Raw genomic sequence first — 14,636 nt, forward strand, 5'->3', positions numbered from 1 at the left:
GTTAACTAACACCAAACATGGTGACTCGGGGAAAAGATTCAGATGCTTCCGAGAATGCACATGTAGCCTCTTCTGTTCTCTCACTCCCTAGCTAAACTCAGAGGAATTTAGATTGTTGGGCAGTTTGCCACTGTTTGCTACCACATTTTCAGTGTTAAGGACTAAGATGCAACAGGCTAGCATATTTCTGGGACAGAACCAGGCAGGGGGAACCCCTCCAAAGGCTGCCCTCGCAGGGGAACAACAATGGGTTGGCATCAGACTACAGAGGCAGCTGCCGCTCATAAAGTACTCACTCCACTCACATAATTTTCTTGAGGGAAACCAAAAATGCACAGAAGGATTAACCTTGTGCCACAGAATTCTCGGGTGCAATTCCTACGCCGGCAACAAATTCTCCAGAGAAATTACTTTGGGCCCCTGCCTCCTGCCCTTTTGCCTGCCTGGAATGAGGCAGTTCTCCAGGGGGCCCGGGGCAAACTGTATCCTTGGTCCTTAGAAAAAGCATGGATACTCAAAGCATCCCCATGGGACCCTGAAACACGGAGGTGACAGTACAGAAGATATCTGTCATTTCTCGTCTGCCCTGTCGGAGACAGGACTTTCACTGAGTTTGTGAGATCTCAGTGATGACACTGAGACAGGACAATATATGGCTTTGTCAACTGAAATGGAACAATTCCTCAGGGTAAAGCCCTAAAGGACAACACAGAGATGGAAGGGGTCGGGACAGGACACACAGAATATTATAACCTCGTTGCTGCTTCAACTTATCTCCCCAGCCAACCACCTCAAGTTCATCCTCTTCACCCAACACCCATTTTCTAGGGTTTTTCCCCATAACTTTTCAAATAACTCTACTTCTGCCATTTCCCCATTATTGTTCCTAATTGTTTCTTCTGTTTTGGAATCTTTTCTACAAAAATTATGAGGACTGTCATCTATCATATTGCCTACTTGGCTGTTACTGAGCTTTAAGTACTATACATAATTAGATTATTTTTATCCCTCCCCATCAATCAGTGCCTTCTAAATTCAGTTTGTGGCCCTCATGAATTCCCTCTGCTGAATTTGGATAGGAAGAGAGATAAAGATTACAAACTTCACTCAGAAAAGGGCAGGCTCAAGTTTCTGATAGGAAATCCTCTGGGAAGAGAACAGCATATTGGAGTGATATTTAATGTGGCTGTTTTTCTCTCCTGTACTACACTTGGGGTGACTAGTAGTCGGTACCCCCTGTTGGTTTGGTTGCCAGCTCTTTGCACAGAGAAGTACCATGCATATATTGAAAAAAGCTGGTGAAAGAGCATGCTTTCTCTGAGCCCATTATGCAATTCTTTTCATGGAGCAATTCAGAACCCAAAAATTCAACCCATTTTTTGCAACTATTAATGCTTTATACTTTCAAATATCTTATTTGAAGATGTAAGAAAATTTCATGAGCTTTTACTCTTCCCATAACATAACTTTCTAACACCACATTTTATGGATGTGGAAGCAGAAGGCCAAAGAGATTACTAACTTTCTCAAGGTCACATAACTCAGACTTTTATTAAGCAATCATATTTCTATAGCCATTATTATGTGCGGGTACTGAAAAGTCTATGTAATAAAACATCAACAATTATCTGAAAGTATAAGCCAAAAGTAATCTAATTCAGCCACAAGAGGATTTGGGGACAGAAAAGAGGGAAGAAATAATAGGCTTAAAAGACTTATTCAATCAGATTGGATGTCTGTTACTAGATTCTCTAAGTAACAAATTGTTTAATTTTCCATGTCATTTTGCTGATTAAAAAAATCAACTTTATTCCTCAGATGTAAATCGACCATCAAATACTCCCTTCAAGGACAAAGTTTCCAAATATATATACACCATCGATGTCTAAAATGTAAGTTTGATCGTAATCAAGAAATTAAAGCAATAATTTGTTATCTGGGGTTTTAAAAAATGCTATTCAGTAAAAACTAATAATAAAACTGCATATAAGAATTGAGTGCTATTGCATCTACTATAACAGTAATTCTTCCATGGAATTAAATAATCTCCATGAGTGACTGTTTTAGGCAATGAACTAGCATTATTTTTACCTTATGAAATGAAACCATTTATGAAATAGCTTTCCTATATCCCTGTGTTCTTAAACAGAGCATATATGCTTCACACACATGCCTTTCCTTTAATCCTGCCAAGAGCTTCTTATTAGATACACACATTTTTAAGTAAGAAAATTGAGGATCAGAAAGATAAAGTGTTTTCCCTCACATAACAAAGCTTGTCAGCAAAAGAGCTATTATTTAAAGTCAACCTAAGTCTGACTGATAGCAAAACCAAGACCTTTCCACCACATAGCTCTGTACTCTAATACTACTACTATAGGTAAGAAAATAATTATTTACCTTCAGATTATGTAGCCCCAGGCACCTATGCTTTCAGAGTTCCCAGACTGCCTTATAATAGAGCTCACTTAAAAAAAAACTACAATTTTACTAATTGTGAGATCCTGTGCGGCTGTTGTAAAGTGGGCATTAACAATAACATGCAAAGCACCTGGAAACAATAAGCATACCAATAACTATTGCTATTATTATTTGGTCTTCTATTAGTGTCTGGACACTAATCTCTCCATTTTGCTATTTCCAATTTGCTATCAGATTAATCAGGCTTATTAAATCAGTAAATCCTCAACACAAATGAAAACTGATCACTTCTGATTTGGGACTTGCAAAGTGCAGTAAAGTACATAGGTTTTAGAACATTTATGTTCCCATTGCTGAAAACTACATGCACTTTTTGTGCTACTGAATGCCCAAAAATCAAAACCACCCCCTACAGTACTTCAAAGGAGTAGAAATGAATCCAAACATTGCAGTCTTAGAAGTCAGCTTAGTCAAAGAACTGACACTTAAGAGTATTATGTTATCTACCAGAAAAGACAGATGGAGAAAAAACAGGTTTGATGTATGGCAAGACACAGATAAACAGGGCAGGAGAGGAAGAAAAAATAATGAGGTGAGCTGAAATGGAAGAGATAGAAAAGATGGAGGGGCAGCAAGATCATTTACAAAACTCTCCGAAAAGTCCTGAATATTCACCAGCCAAACAGGAGGTGGAGCAGGGTGTTAACTGAGGTTACAAAAGCACAGGAAGAACTGAATCATTTCCCCCACCAAAGTGAAATCTGATCTCAAAGGAAGAACTTCAACTCTATCTTTGTCACCCACCCAGCAGCCAAACACAGTAAAGATCATTAAGTCTGAGTCACTTTCCTTGTGACTCAGTTGTCAAAATCCCGTAAGATAAAGTAAGTGTAAGTATGTAGAAAATGGAAGTGCTATGGGAGCACTAGGCAGTATTATTATTAACAGCAGTATTAGCATCAGAATGGCTAACTCATAATGTTTCCAAATTTCAAGATAATCAACAGTGAAATAAAACTACATAAATACACAGCATTATTTCAGCAAGGTTTAACTACACACTTCTATTCCCCTAAGAAGATTTAACATGAAATACTTGCACAGGATCCTTCTATTCTCATTCAAATAAATAGGTACTTTCACATCTAATTTTGTATTCATAATTTTATTTTTTTTAATTTAAGAGGGCCATCCCAAATTCTACAAATTTTAGGCCCCCAAAGTCTGTATCTGCCTCTATCACTGAGGCATATGGTAGAGCAGAATATAGACAGGTACCTAACTTTTGAGCTCTCAATTTAATGGAAAGCAGTTAAGTAATTACACTGCAACACGATGTGCTAAATTCTGTGAAAGTACAGAGAAATCCAATGCTGTCAGTATGCATCAGAAAGAACTGGGAGGGGTGACATGTGAATTGTCCCAAAGGACGCACAACCTAGGAGAATGTGGGAGACAGCCAGGAGAGGGAAAGGCACGTCTTGCTAAGGGAAGGACATCTGCTAAGGCAATGTCATCATAAAGAAACCAGAGAACTGAAATGACAGGGGTTCTATTGCACTGGGCTACCAAACTAAACAGGAGCTAGGAAAGCCATATTTCATGGCCTCCTTGGGCCCGTCAGGGTCAGGGGGATAGGTGGTAACTGAAATTCATATTCTGTAAAAACAATCTTGATAATAGGGTAAATAACTCATGAAAAAGAGAAAGAACTATGATAGTATAATCAGATGGTAGGCTGTTAAAGCAAGACAATCGAAAAATAATATAAGCCAAGATTAAGGCAGATAACAGAAAAACAAGGAAATATACACACATTCATCAGACGGAATTGAAAAAATTCAATGACCACTAGATATGTGCTGGGGGGCAGGCAGAATGAGTGAGTAACAGCAATGGAAGTTGACTTTCAATGTTTCTAATTTGGGAAACTAAGAAATATTGGGACATAGTTTAAACAGCAGAAAGAGAAATGTCTTCTGTTTTTAGAGGAACGGGTAGAAATGCATTCCTTTTGAACATATCCAGTTTGAGTTGTTTCTAGAAAATAGGAAATATTAAAATTTAAGCTCCATGGGGGTAGGAATTTTTGTTGGTTTTTTTGTTTTGTTTTGTTTAGTGGTAGTGATGGTCCCTTTTTCTTCCAGGGCTATATCCCCAGAACCAGAAATAGTGGCTGGGTCAGATAAGGCACTCACCAAATATCTACTGAAAGAAGGAATCAACTACACATGTGCATCTAAAGAGAAAATAACTTGGAAGACCTAAGAGTAGGCAATCACTGGCCTCTAGGTGTTGCTGAAGATAAAGGGGATTAATCAGAAAGAAGGTACGGATTGCCAAGAAGGGAGAAATGAAGTTGGAACCCTGGAGAGCATGAACATTTTAAAGTATAATGCAATATATATGACTTATTTTAGGGGTAAAAACCAATTGGGAACAAACAAGGGTGGAAGGAAGGAAGGAAGGAAGGAAGGACGGAAGGACGGACGGACTGACCGACCCTTCATGCTTGATCACTCTAAGTACCATATTGATAAAGCACCCACTATAGCCAACACTCTAGGTAGGGTTATTTATGATACACAAAATAAAGCTTATTTGACATCACTTTGGTTCCTAGACCAATGTGAAAACAAATTACTTATGGAAGATAACCTTAATAAGGTAAAATTAAAAATAGGGAGAGACTGGGGGGCCTGGGTGGCTCAGTCGTTAAGCATCTGCCTCTGGCTCAGGTCATGGTCCCAGGGTCCTGGGATCAAGACCCACATCAGGCTCTCTGCTTGGCGGGAAGCCTGCTTCTCCCTCTCCCACTCTGCTTGTGTTCCTTCTCTCGCTGTGTCTCTGTCAAATATATAAAATCTTTAAAAAAAAAAATTGGGAGAGGTCAAAATACCCTTTTTTTTTTTTTTAAATAAACTCTACACCCAACGTGGGGCTCAAGCTCACAACCCTGAGATCAAGAGTCACATGCTCTACCACTGAGCCAGCCAGGCACCCTAAGATCAAAATATCTTAGATAGATAACAATCACCTGTGAAGTAAATTAAAAATCCCAATAGAATCAAAGCCAAGAAGAAATAAAGTCTACACATAGGGAGAAGAATATATCTAAAAAAATACAGAATCAGCCATGATCCTCTCTTATTTTACTTCATACTAAACCAAAACAAATTCACTTTTGGATCTTCTGTTAATTGAATATGCATACACTCAAGAAGAAAATAAAATTTGTTCACAATTACAAGAGGAATGTTTTACATAATCTGTACTAAAGAACTGCTGGAGAGAACCTTGTATTCCGGACGGCCAAGAGATGTCATTGTCTAAATCAGCAGATAAGCTTGTCAGTCAGTGATGGTCTACATTCCTGAGAATACACTGAGGAAAGTCAGAAAACGAGATGACAATTTACATCTTGCTGGCAAGATTCCAAGTAGTACAGACAAGGGGAAATTATAGAAAGAAATCCAAATTCATATGAACCTATCCAAACATGAATCTTAGCCATATAAGATAAATAAGCATGCACCAATTCAATCCCCCAATTACTAATTCACAGATAATTGTAATAGGCTACACTAGTTACCACATATAATTCCATAGGACTCACTAGGGCTATCTTTGACAACTGGTATTTTCTCTCTGAAAACATTTTAAGAGGTCTTATTTTCTTTCAATAAACATGACTATTTGCTTCTTAATTAACTCATATACAATTTAACTACATTCATTAACTGTATTTTACTATTGTACTCAAAGGACTAACTGTTAATATTAAGATTATAAACCAACTTTTACTTTTGTAATAATCCAGAGACCATATCTGCCTTAACTGATATTGTTTGGGTTGGTTGTTGTTGGTTTTTTGTTTTTGCCACTTAATTTCAGTTAAGTCATTAGCAAGTAGAGACAAACTACTAAGTGTTAAAAATGGCCCAAAATATCTGAGTGATGCCAACAAGAATAACATGTTTTCACAATATGATGATCATCTTCTCTCCAATTCTTGATATGTTTGACGATCTTAGGTGTGACAGATAATGAATGGCAATTATTTGGATAATTCAGGCACCAAATTACAACTTAGTTATCATATTTACTATATGATTGTCACATAAATTTGTCACAAGAACTGACAGATAAATCTATCAAAAACTATAAAGACTATAAAAACTATGCAAGTAAGTCAGAGAATTAGCCAAGCAGTCTTAAAGCTTTGAGCTCAATACTGAAGCTGACTTCACAAGGTAGGATACAAAAGTTTACAGAAAGCCTCAACCCTCACATGACCGGTTTGTTTGTTTGTTTTGTTTTGTTTTTACATAATTATCTGACATCTTTAAAGATCAGGAAACTTTAAATCTCTATTTTACATTTGTTAGCTTTTTAAAAAAATTATATATGATTTACATATTTTGAAACCTCAAGTAACCTTATATAAGGGCGTTTAAATTTTAAGTATCCAAGAGGCATGAATTTAAGAAGACTAAATAATACTGTCAAACACAGAAGTCTGACACAACAAAGTTGAAACCAAGAATAAATACAAGACAATGGGCAAAATGCAAGAGAATTCTAAACTATTTTTTAAAAAAGACCTCTGAATGGTATATCCATTCAGTACAATGAACTAGCACTCAGCAATGAACATTATTAAGCTATGAATAGAAGCAACATGGATGAATCCCAAAATACAGAGTGAAAGAAGTCAGATAAAATGCAAGAATATCCTGTATGATTCCATTTATTTAAAACTCTAGAGAACGCAAACTAGTCTATCCTGACAGAAAGATCAATGGTTCCTTGGAGACATGGGATGGGTAGTTAGGGGAGACAGGAAAGTATGACAGTCATTAGGAAACTTTTAGGGGTGATGAATATGTTTACTATCTTGATTATGGGTATGGTTACATGTAGGCCAAAATTCAACAAATTGTGCACTTTCAATATGTGCAGTTTATCATATCTCAAATAGAAATTACCCATCAGTAAAATAAATGATCCTTCTTCCCTTCCTGAGAAAAGGGTGAGGTCTGAAAGTTGTTAGTTTAACACCTAAAAGATGTTCACTGAACTTCACAAAGCAGGCCAGGGATTCCATAATCCTGACCTCCGGGCTGTTTCTTCTTTTGTTTTCCTACCACAGCCATAAAACATCTAAAAGTACCCCGTGATTTGGCCTGATACAAAATATACATTCAGAAGATTATATCAGAACAAAGAGACATTTCTCATGTTATGCTTTTCTAAAAGGCAATAGAGTGACTATGTTTACTACTTCCTGGAAAAACATGAATGTGGTGGGAATGTGTGGTGCACACAGAATTCCACTGAATCCTATAGTTGAGGCCCCTCCAGTCCTACAGTAGGAAGGGCATAAATGCTGCCCAGAGGCAGACTTCATGCCTGACTTACTAAAATGAAATATCCCTGGAAGAATGGGGTCAGCAAAGAAGGGGGGCGGGGGGCCTAGCCTACAGCTTCACAAACTTTACACACCAACAACGAACTCAGACACACAGGACCTGTGAAGGGGGCCTAGCAAAGGTTCAGGGGAGCTGGGCATACCTTATAAAGATCAGAGAGGATCCTTTTAAACTACAAAATAACCTTTAATCTTTAGGATTCTGTCAACACAGTTTTGTTAGGTGTGTGATGTTTTTTAAGAGCACAGAATGAGAGATCCTCAGGACCATTTTCTACAGCCAGTTCCCCAAAGCAAGGCATGATAGGGGCCACCCAATTACACAATGTGAAGTTAATCCAAAATTAACTGTAAGACCAGGTAACAGAGATCAAGATTAAATAATTGATTCTCTACTGGCGTCCTATGTGCCCCACTGTGGTTAGCCGTATTACATCTCCTCAAAAGAGTCAACAGACATTGGTTCACAGAGATGATATCAGTTTCAATTCTACATATGGATGTTTAATAATCTCAGATCATATTATCTTCCCTGAGAAAAAGAGCAATCAATGATCAACAGTGCTGTTTATTCGTGTGCATTATGGGGGGGGTGATATATGGGTGACAGAATCACAGGCAAGTTTATTGCTTCTTTGCACTTGTCTACCTCTTCCATATTTTAAAAAAATGTGCTTGTATTATTAAATAAGTTACTAAGGAAATAACTATCTTATGTATTTTACTATATAGTTTTAAAATATAAATAATAAAGTAAGTGGTCAAGTATCCCAAAACATATTCAAATTATCAACACTAAATTATCAACACACCTAAATAGGTTTTTCCTAATTGTTTTTGTAGCTAATGTATGTTTTTCTTCTAAGAGTTTCCTTTTTCACTTTCCCCTCATGCATTTATGTATAGCACCTTAGATCTGAAGGTAGAGTTCTTTACAAGAAAGTAACAATGAATACTGTTTTCTAAGATATAAATAAAACTAAAAGGAGAATAAAGATCAGAATTCTCTACACGAAACAAATTTAACCACCACAAACAAGAAGAAAATAAGGAAGAATTTAAGTCTCAATTTACTTTTTTTTTTTTTTAATTCAGCGGGCCAAATTTGGAAAAACTGCATTAACATTTCTCTAAGTCATCTAATCTCAATGCCTAAAAAAGTTTTTGTTATTTTATAACATACAATATAAATTATCTTTTAACCTTAAATTTTTCCAAAAAGAAGAAATTTCTGGGGGAAAAAATGATTATGCGAACTACTTGCTCACAAAACATGCATAGTATATACAGTTTTCAGGTCAATGTAATTTAAAGAATAAGCTTTGCTGTTTTAATCAGATGAAACATTTCAGACGAAATGTTTACAAACATTAACATTTCATTTTTGCCAAATTTAATGTTTTACTGATTTTTAAAAGAAATATAAGAAATATCTTTAAAAATTAATGCTTTTATGAAACACTTAAAAAGGAAACTAACATAATGCTCTGTCCATAAAAAGCAAGGGCCAGTTTCTCAGTGAAAGCCAGGAAAAAGAAAACAAGTGGCTTCAGGCCAAAGATAAAGTATCTTTTTCCTCAAATAGCAGTTTATTTTTTCCCAAACATCAAATTACCACAGTAATGCTTAGACTAACAAAAGAGCCTCCTATTATGACCTCCCTCCCTAACCCTACACCAGTCCATTCTTCAAGGTCTCTCCCAGTTTATAACCTAGGTCTCTTTAAGAACTTCATTGTAGGCTGAATTGTGTCGTCCTCTCTACCTCCCCAAAATACATATGTTAGGGTCCTAACCCCTGTACCTCAGAATATGGCTGTATTTAGAGACAGGGTCTTTAAAGAGGTAATTAGGGTTAAATGAGGTCACTGGGGCTCCCCTACTCCAATAGGACTGGGAGACACAGGGAGATGGCCATCTACAAATTGCCAGCAAGCAGTCCTCTGTTGATCTCTAATTTCTTTGAAATGGTGTAACTTTTACCGAGTATAAAACTTTCATATTCTTTCCTTTGTATGATTATTTTTTTTTCAACCAAGACAGTAAGTTTCTAGGGCAATATCTTATTTTATGTTCTCCCCAGTGCTTAACCCAATGCAACATACCTCCTAATCCATCTATTATTATCTACTAAATAAAAAACTACCTCAGATCTACTCAGAAAATATTTCACAGGAAGGCAATAGATTATATAAGTAGAAGTAGTTCATCTCCTTATTCTTATTCGCCCACATGGAATCCCACCATAATTACTTAATCATAGTGTATCAACTTTACCATACTAACCATCACTTCCCAACTGTGTTTATAGAGGCTCTCTTACGCATGACACTATTTCACAAAAGAAAATAATACCTTTCTTGTTACAAATATGGGGTTGATAATGTACATAACAATGTAACTCTATCAAATGAATTCCTACTTTAGGCTAAATGTATTTTAAAATCACATACAACTGCTTGGGAAATATAATAATGATAAAATATATCATCATTCGTATGTAGCATTAAGCAGTCCTCAATTCTATAGGAAGTTTTCTGCTTCTTTACTTTGAAGTATAGGATCTTTCTCTGGCAGATAATGTTGTTTGCTCCAGCATGTATGGGGACATTTCCAGTCCAATATATCAACTTTTCTTCAAGATATTTATGAAATTCACAAAGTACTGTGTACATATTACAAATATACAAAATGGAGCCAACCTGCTACTCAACCTAAGGGAGTCAAGTCTATGATGTCAGACTTGGGAGGCAATCTGAAGAAAATCATCTGCCTTTAACTCAGGGCAGTTAGTTATCTTCCAGGCAATTCATTGTTGCATGCCAGCTTCTAAGACCCTTAATCTTAACTCTAGACAATGGGTCCACTTCGTTTGTAAAGCAAAGCCTCCACACCACAGCAGCTGAAGGCTAAAAGCCTGCAGCAATGCAAAATTACATTTCAAGGATTTCCACAAATCTGAGCACCCCCACCTTGCAGAGAGATAGTTAACTCTGAGGACAGCCTTCACTCCTTCATAATATGTATGTGCATTTAAAAGGTATCTGAAATGCAAAGAGGTCTTTAAGGGTCAAGCAGGACAACGTCTATGTGATAGGAATTTGAGCAGACAAAAACTGTAACTGACATCTTGCTCTGCCTAAGCCACAAGCAACAGGCTTAGGCGATAAAAGGAGTATAGTAAAGTGAGAAAGAAAACCAGAAATGAGAGGGGGAAATGAAAAGAAGAAATACCAATGGGTGCTAAAGAAAGAAAAGGAACACATGTTAAAGGCATGTACACATGTGATCAATTCAGTAATATGTGGAGAATAAACTTCATCATTTTTTGTTTTAGCAAAGATTTAGGGAAGAGTGGTGGAGAGTCAAGTTCCCCCACAAACTAGCTTTGCCTCAAGTGCTTCCCTGCAAAAAGGAATCCATGACATCCCCTAACCCCAGCTACTCTCTACCTAAATAAACAAAACTATAATTCTCAAACCTGCTCAAGTAGCAGGGCGGCAAGAAGTCACTAGAACTCACTGCAGAACACCTTGAAATGTGGCTATCTATATTAAATTTAAAGTAACTAAGCATGTAATTTCTGCCAATCAGAAAACCCACTTTATCCTAGATTCTGACAAAGATGCCAAAAGGTTAAGAAATCTTTTTGAGAGTGAAACTTGGAAATGGGAAAATCCAATACATTAACTTAATTTGTCTACCTACTGGGGAAAACTCAACCAGTTCAGGGGACACCAGAAACAGCGTAAAAGGCAATGAAATTAAACAATGCACCCATCAAAAGAGGGGGCATTTAAGCAATACTTTTTTTTTTTTTAAGATTTTATTTACTTGACCGGGCGAGAAAGGGGTGGGGGGAGAGAGCGTGCGCACAAGTAGGCGGAGCGGAAAGCAGAGGGGAAGGAGAAGCAAACTTCCCATGAGCAGAGAGCCTGACCCCAGGCTGAATTCCAGGACCCCGGGATCACGACCAGAGCGGAAAGCAGACGCTTAACCAACTGAGCCACGCAGGCACCCTAAGCAATACTTTTAAAGCCTGCTCTAGGTTGGCAAGTTTTTCTGTAAAGAAAAAGAGTAAACATTCCATACTTTGAAGGCTATACAGCCATGTCTCAACTATGCAACCACTCAACTCTCCCACTGCTATTGTGAAAGCAATCAAAGACAGTAAGAATCCGCCACACACAAAAGGAATGAGTGTGGCTTGTGCCAGTAAAACTCTACTTATGCACACTGAGACTTGATTTTCAAATAATTTTCACATACCATGATATATTCTTTTGATTTTCTTAACCATATAAAAATGCATAAAACACTTCTAACTCCTACACTTTGAAGGAAAAACAGGCTGCTGCTGGCCAATTTGGCCCATGGCCCTTAAATTTAGAGACCTCCACTTTCAAAGACCCTAATATGAACCGAGCAAGGACAGAGTCCCATCTAGATATACCCGCCCATTTGTAAACTAGCTCATTAGCTAGCAAGAAATCTGGGCATCCCAGACAAGATTATCTCCACCACCCTCTAAACCCTCTCAGCCCCTCCTTCAGGCAAGGGCACAGGTGCATCCACCCAGAGCTTTACACTGTATTAGAAGCTCAAACCTAGGAACCTTAAGTTTTGTTGGGTTTTTTTAACCTAAATTCTACGAGGTGGTAAAGCGTATATTATTAAACACAGTTGATTCGACCCTTTTAAAAAGTTCATTGTAGTCACGTATACCCAAATTCAGCATGTAAAAACTCCCAAGCCCTAAACCATCACCTCGTCAGTTTTTCAGACCGTGTTTTTTTTTCTTTTAATCCTGCTAAAGGTAATCTAAATGAGGAATGTCTACGGAAACACAAAAGGGATGTTTACACTACAGCTGTCCACCAAAGCTGGGTGACACCGTCTAGACACTTTTTCAGATTCTTCCCCTCTGGACATCAAACGAACATGGAGAGTATTCTTTCTAGGCTGAAGTCATAGTCCTCTTATCTGATGCTACCTAAGAAACACTAGCTGCCACCCAGCCCCCTCCCCACACAAGGCACGCAGCGCCCACGTTCGGGTTCTTCGCCAGCCGAGCAAGCTCTGCAAGCCCCACCCGCGGAGACGGAGGGAGACGTCCCGCCGCCCCCGACTCGCCCCCGGCCACTGCGCAGCGGCCGCCACCCGCCCCCCTCCCCCCGGCTGTCGCCCGGCCCCTCCTACATTAGGCAGTCCCAGCTTGAATTTCCATGTGATCTGCGGGAAAGAATAGCCCGGCCTTTGTGCCTCTGCAAAGAACGCAAGCAAAAATTTACACCATCACCACCCCTGACACACACACAACTCCCAAGACACAAAGCGTCTCCCGAACAGCGCTTCCCGAGGAACATCCGGCATCCCCCCCCGCTGCGAATCGCAGACAAAGGCGCCCCATAGGCGCGGGGTAGCTGAAGAGGGTGGCGAGAGCTAACTGCTCCCACCATGGGGGGCAGCGGATGAAAGGGCACAGGCGCCGCGGGGGATGGGGGCCGGGTACCAATTAGCGGCGCGCTCGGGGTCCGGCAGACAAGGCTACAGACGCCAGTCGTGCGGGGGGGGGGGGGGCTTTCTCCCCACGACCCAAGCGCCTGGCCCAGCGAAAGGGTGGAAGGGGCGTCCGGCCCGGGGCGCGGCCACACCAGCGGCGAGCAACAGGCTCCTGCGCCCCGGAGCGCCGGCCCGCGCGCCAGGCCCTCGGTTCCCCTCCCCAGCACCATCCCTGTGCCCCTCCATGCGAAAAAAAAGAAAAAAACTTTTAAACCATTTAGAGTAAGCAAGGGCAAAGGGGAGGGGGGTGGGAGGGCTGAAAGGACTGGGACTAGCGCTTGGGGGCCATGCAAGTAGCGAAGGAAACTTCCAGACCCCATCCTTTTAAAGAGCCAGAGGAGCAGCGGCTTCCCGGTACCGCCCGGCCGCGCGGGGTGGGGCGAACGCACCCCGCCCGCCCGCCTGCCCCGCGCGCCTAGCCCCCAGCGCCCGCGCACCTTCCCTGCCGGCGCGCGCGCAGAGCGCGGGGGCGCGCTCCGGCCTCCTGGCCCGGGCCCCGGCGCCGCTTACCCGGCTAGCGGCGGCCGCCCCGGGCGGGAACGCGGAGGGGGAGGAGGGCTGGGGAGCCGGGGTCGCCGGGGACTTGGGAGCCTCGCCTCGCTCCCGCTCGCCCTCTTCTCTGCTGAAGTAACGGCCCGGCGAGGAGCTTCGGGATAAACGCGCACAGACACTCACGGGCGACCGAGAAACTTAATCCCGCCCGGCCGGCGGCGGCCCGACGCCAGCCTCGCGCTCCGCCGCGCCCCCTCCCCCCGCGCGCGCCGCACTTGCGCCGACCGGGGCCGCCGAGGAAGAGGCGGCGGAGGCGGCGGCGGCGGCGGCGGCGGCGGGGCCGGGGCTGCCGGGGCTGCGTGACGCCTGCGGCCGGCGGGGCGGCGGGCGCGCCTTGGCCAATCAGGGGGCGCGGCCCAGCCCGCGGGTCCTGGGTTTTAAACTAGCTCCGCGGCCGCTGGGCTTGGGGTGCGGGGCGTGGGTTCTGTGAGGTTGCCTTGGGGGAATACAGGGCGCCCCGTTAAATAGGAATGTCCAATAACGAGGAATAATTATTTTGGCCAGGTATGGCCCGTGCTTTATTTGGGACATACTTAAGCTGAAAAATTGTTCATTATTTATCTGAAATTCGAATTTAACCTGGGGGAGGGCTGTATTTTTCCTTTCTAAATCTGGCAACCTGTGGGAACGGGTAGCCGCTATTTCTAGTTTTGAGGACTTAATTTTTTTTT

The 14,636-nt window shown here is 41.0% G+C and overlaps 1 protein-coding gene across 14 annotated transcripts in view; it reads right to left on the minus strand.

The window, feature by feature from the left end:
* The window catches only part of MPDZ (multiple PDZ domain crumbs cell polarity complex component), a 167,602-nt gene extending 153,422 nt beyond the window's left edge, over positions 1–14,180 (minus strand). For 10 of the 14 annotated variants that reach the window (XM_073880795.1, XM_073880790.1, XM_073880788.1 and 7 more), the window contains exon 1: positions 13,924–14,180. The gene's annotated coding sequence lies outside the window, so the exon portion shown is untranslated. Of the gene's footprint in view, positions 1–13,050; positions 13,074–13,923 lie in introns of those variants that run through there. The other 4 variants (XM_073880799.1, XM_073880798.1, XM_073880797.1 and 1 more) reach the window with 2 other exon arrangements.
* Between the last annotated feature and the right edge of the window lie 456 nt (positions 14,181–14,636).

This window comes from Callorhinus ursinus, unplaced genomic scaffold (assembly GCF_003265705.2).
Source record: "Callorhinus ursinus isolate GAN/ISIS: 27379988/994484 unplaced genomic scaffold, GSC_fseal_2.0 scaffold39, whole genome shotgun sequence".
Lineage (NCBI taxonomy): Eukaryota > Metazoa > Chordata > Mammalia > Carnivora > Otariidae > Callorhinus > Callorhinus ursinus.